Here is a 5,073-nt window from a genome sequence, read left to right on the forward strand (position 1 = left end):
GTCACTCAAGCCTTATTGGCGAAAAGACACGAAGATGGAAAGTCAGTATGCGCTCATGTCTTGGATATGAAGTTACATATTGATAGATTGGGAATGTTGGGTGTCGATGTCTCAAGGAAATTGGTTGTTGACTTGGTTCTTCAGTCACTTCCCGAATCATATAGTGAGTTCATTATAGAGTACTATATGATGGACCACGACGTAACCCTCATTGATTTGACTTATTTGCTTATTGTTGCTGAATCAGCGATGATTTGGCGCACTTGTCAAACAAATTTGTCTGGTAAATCATTGTCCCATCCTCCTATGGGAAATTGAAACATTGGAAGTCCAGAAAAGTTTTCTTTGCGCAAGAGAAAAGCTGAGTCTGAGATAGTCTTGTGTACCATTCCAAAAGAATCCATATGTTTCTACTGCCAAAAGAGGGGGCATTGATTTCAACGCTGCCCTGACTACCTGAGAGATCTAAGATATGGGAGAGTCAAGATGTATGATTCTTCTTTAGGTAAAATCCACTATCCAACTCTATTAAGTTCCTATTTGGATATTCTAAATACATGATGTGATAAGATTACATTTGGTGTTTTGTAGGATCGACAAAAAGAGAGGAAGCTTAAAGGAAGAAGTGAGCTGAGTCTGATCGCGAAGAAATGGATTTCAATCGCATGATTCATTGATCAGATTTTTGGAGCTGCTACTTTTAGAGTTATGATAGATTGCTTGAGAATATGTAATAGCATAGTTTTCATTTGAATTTCATTGTAGGGACAATTTTTTCCGCACCTTTTATAAATAAAATAAATTTTGGTTTTTTGTCTCATATATATTTCCTTGCAATGGCATGTATGAAAATTGATGTTTATTTCTATTTTGGCAATGTTGAAATGGATGTGATTCTTAGTTATGTTATTTGTGGTAATGTCGAGAATTTACCAAATAAGGAAAGATTCTTTTCGCCCAAGTTTCAATTGGACAGAAAATTGGAATCATACAACTTGTATTGTATGATGAATGAGAACCTTCATATTTGGAAAATTAAGACTAATTCCTTGACAAAAGGTCAAGTGAAGGACTAGGAGAACTGGTACATAATGTTGTCCACTGGTCAAGTCCAACACAAAGAACAATAAGATTATTCGTCATGATTTACTAAAAGTCTAGTAAATATCGTTATGCTTACAAGATTAAGTATAATTCTGAATTATTGAAAAGTTTCAATAATAGCAGAACAAATAAGAAGAATCAATAAGGCAGAAAGATAAAAGTTTCTCTAATCTGAAAAGATGGGAGAGTACTTTTGTATCGTGTTTGATGATCGTCTTAATGATTAAGAACCATATCACAATTGATCCTCTAATGACACCTTAGTCCACTAGTATGGCTAAGAAGAGGAATCGGAAATTGTTGAAATAGTTAAATCAAAAAAGATGAGTCATACTTCGTTCCAAAATCAAGTCTTAGAGTCATACTCTAAGATTGTGACGTGAGTGACACATTTTAATAAGTTTTAACACACTTATCAAATGTGAAGTAGAAAATGTTTTCTTACTCTTGCACATTTGAAATTGGTAAATCGTGATGTCTTGGATAAGACAAAGACCAACTAAGACCAATTGTGTGTAGTGTTTATCTTGATAAGAATTTACACTAAATCTGAATATTTTTTTTGTCATGAAATTTTTCTTGACAAGAGAATCTTATATCTCAAGAGGTCAGTGCGAGTCTAAATGATCTTGAAAAGGTTCAAGAACTAATTAAGAGTAAAACTATTAGACACTAGCACATGACTTGAGGTTTGTAACCTATCGTGTTGACACATTCTTGTTTCTGTATTATTCCGGTAAAGTTACTTATGCACGTGAGTTCTATGGGTTCTCAATACACTGCATAAAGACAAGCACCTTGTTCAATGAAAGTACATTGACTAGTATAGGTAAGTTGCTAAATAACTTGGAAGCAATGGTGGGACACTTGATGGCAAGAAATTAAGAATGAACAAGTTATGTCCATAAGAGTTTGGATTTGTCACAAACATTATCTTATGATTATGGTTATGACAAACTCACATGGATAGGAACACATACACCATAAAATCTAAGTGTCATAAGGTTTCTCTCCTTCATGAAAATGATTGTGAGGAAACGCTTTCATTAAGATAGATTTTAAGAAGATAGCGACTGTGTAAATTGCATTCTCAAATTCGATTATGATTACAGCATCCCTCTTTATAGTTCGAATTGTGAGATTTGGCAATTAGTTTAAACATTTACTACCTATTGCTATAAGTGTTGAAATTGTTTAGACACATATATGATCTATCTAAGGAAAGGTGTATGAGTTCGAGAAGCTTAGATAAAGGCTTATCGAAGCATATCGTATTAGAAATATGAACTTTAGAAGTCAATAAGTATTGCTTTCTAGAAGTCCAAATTTTTTCTAAATACGTGTCAAAGCTAGTGGGAGCATAAATGTTATATTGGTATGTATATAATTATCATTTTAGTGGGAGCATGATTATTATTTTAAGTGTTCCATGTTAGCAATATTAATTATAGAAAACAAAAGTTTCACTTTGCAAAGTTGCATGGGTTGAAAAAGTTGTTTTGCTATAATTAAGGGAGAGAATATTATACTTCGTTTTAAATCTAAAGTCTTAGATCAAGAAATTTTAATTAAATTTAGCCAAAAGACATATGTGAATGTCATGTTGAAAAGGTTTAACATAGGGGCATTTTATATATGGCAATATTATAGAAAGAAACTGGTAAACTATCACGTTTTTCCATTATGAATCATGTCCTATACGCTTCGGGTATAGGATCGATTGCATATGCTGCAATATTCGACCATTCTAAAATTTTCCAAATGCCTAGGGTGTTAAGAGGGAAAAGGCACTAGAACCGGTTTGACTAAAATAATTAAATAACTATCAACGACAATCTAAGGTTTGCTAAGGATTGGTCGCTTGTGGGCATTTGGAAATATAGTAACGAATGGACCATAATGGCATTATTATGATTAGATATGATTCTATTAATCATGAGTTGTCGTATGGCAACAATGGAAATGTTTCCATATTGGGAGTTGGATATCGAGAATCTATGTCTAGATTAGAAACTTTTATGCAAGAAGGATGTTAAAATGAATGTACTTTGAATGTGAGACTTCACATCTATGGAATTGTCTTGTAACAATCGCCAATAGAGAACTTTGAAATTTCATTGGCGAAGTCTTGGTGACTTTTGTGCAGTAAGATTACAAAAGGATCGTTGCATAAAATGTTTGAATCTAACATATTCTAGTAGTGGCGAGAATTTTGTATTCTTACACTAATGATAAGGATTGGGAGTTTTGAAATGAGTATCATTGGAAATGTGTTCAATTGGTCTATTTCACAAAGTATGAACCATAGGTAAACATAGTGTTCATGCTTGGTGCATGGGACAACTGTTGTTATAATTCAGGTAATAAGTTGATTATCTGAAACATTATACAATGAATAATGATCAATATGGTGACTAAATAAAAGGGGTTTTATTTATACTCAGAAGTTTGTGGCCATATTGGATTCGATTATTGTTGTGTTTCATTTTGCATGTTTTGACTTCCTGAATAATAAGATTATTCGAACGTTCCACAGTCGCTCATACTTTGGGAGTAGTTATGAAAAAAGATTGTCATGAATTGGTTTGTATATTGTGTAAAGTGTATTAGACATAGCAAAAGTTTGTTGCAACATTCATGAGTGCTTATGAATAAGATTTGAGCATTGGATTAAACCCACGGTCACTTGAATCACTTCATCGATTTTATCATGGGTGATTAGTGAGATGATAATATCTTATATTCTTGAAACCAAGACGTTTGAGTTGTATTCTGCAAGTTGGTTGCACATTGATAATATGTAAACGCACCATTAACTTCATGTTATAAAACATATTGTTGTGTGTGATTTGATGAGTAGGTACAAGCGAGCATTGAGTCAAAGTTTATCCGTTCCTTTTACCCAAAGTGGGATAAAAGCGATATATGTGGGCCCCTCGATGATTTAGTGATGACACCCTAAGTGTTTGGCCAAGTCGGGACTAAGTTGAAGTGTTCAATTGTAGTCTATTGTCAGTCGTCATAAATCATAAAATCGGGAAACAACACATAGACTGAGAGAATGATTATAATGCATGTCTCATGTCTATCCGATATCTAGAATGGAGGAATATATGATCTCTTGTCTAAAGGACATGTTTCTGATAAGATCAGAGTTCGACAGCGGCTTTTGAAAGCTACGATTGCTGATCAGGTTCCAAAGTCATACGCAATATAGGTATTAGACTTATCCAAGTGGGAGACTGTTGGATTAGGTATCTAAGCCCATAACTATTTTGGTATGTACTTGACCCGATTGTGAGCATGTTCCTTTTGGATTGCCTTCACCATAGAAACTGATAGGATGAATTAAGGAGAAAAAGGATTAATTATGATTTATTAATATGTTATATGAATAATATATTAAAAGAGAAATCATATTGTTTAATTAATATTAGTCAAGAATTAATAAGAATTAATTTTGTGGCTAAAAGACATTAATTAAATAAAGGGGACTAGAACTGTCAATTGTGTGATAGTTAAATATTGGGCTAATGGACTCCATAGAAGTTGGAGTGGACGAAATCTATGGGGAAACCTATTAGAATTCGTCCAAGGCTTCTAAGGAGGGAGTCCATGGGCTGCTTAGGGCCTAAGCAGTCAGATTAGGGTTTCCTGGTTGAAAACCCTAATAGCCTAAGTATAAAAGGAACCCTTGGCAAGCCAAAAACGTGCCTAACCTTCTAAGAGAAACCCTAGGACTTTTTGGTGCCTCCTCCCTCTCTCCTTGTTCATCTTGTTGCTCATGGTGTTTGTAGCTCCATTGGAGGTGCAACATTTAAGGCACTAAGCTTTCAAATGTCAAGATCAAGAAGGATTGAGATTGTTATTGTTATATAACAATCAAGGTAAGATCTAAACCCTTATTCATATGTTAATTTGATTGTTGTATGCTAGATCTAGGGTTTATGAGCTTTGGATGATTATTGC

The sequence above is a fragment of the Lactuca serriola genome, chromosome 8 (genome assembly GCF_051521515.1).
Source record: "Lactuca serriola cultivar US96UC23 chromosome 8, Lser_US96UC23_V15, whole genome shotgun sequence".
NCBI classification, from domain to species: Eukaryota; Viridiplantae; Streptophyta; class Magnoliopsida; order Asterales; family Asteraceae; genus Lactuca; species Lactuca serriola.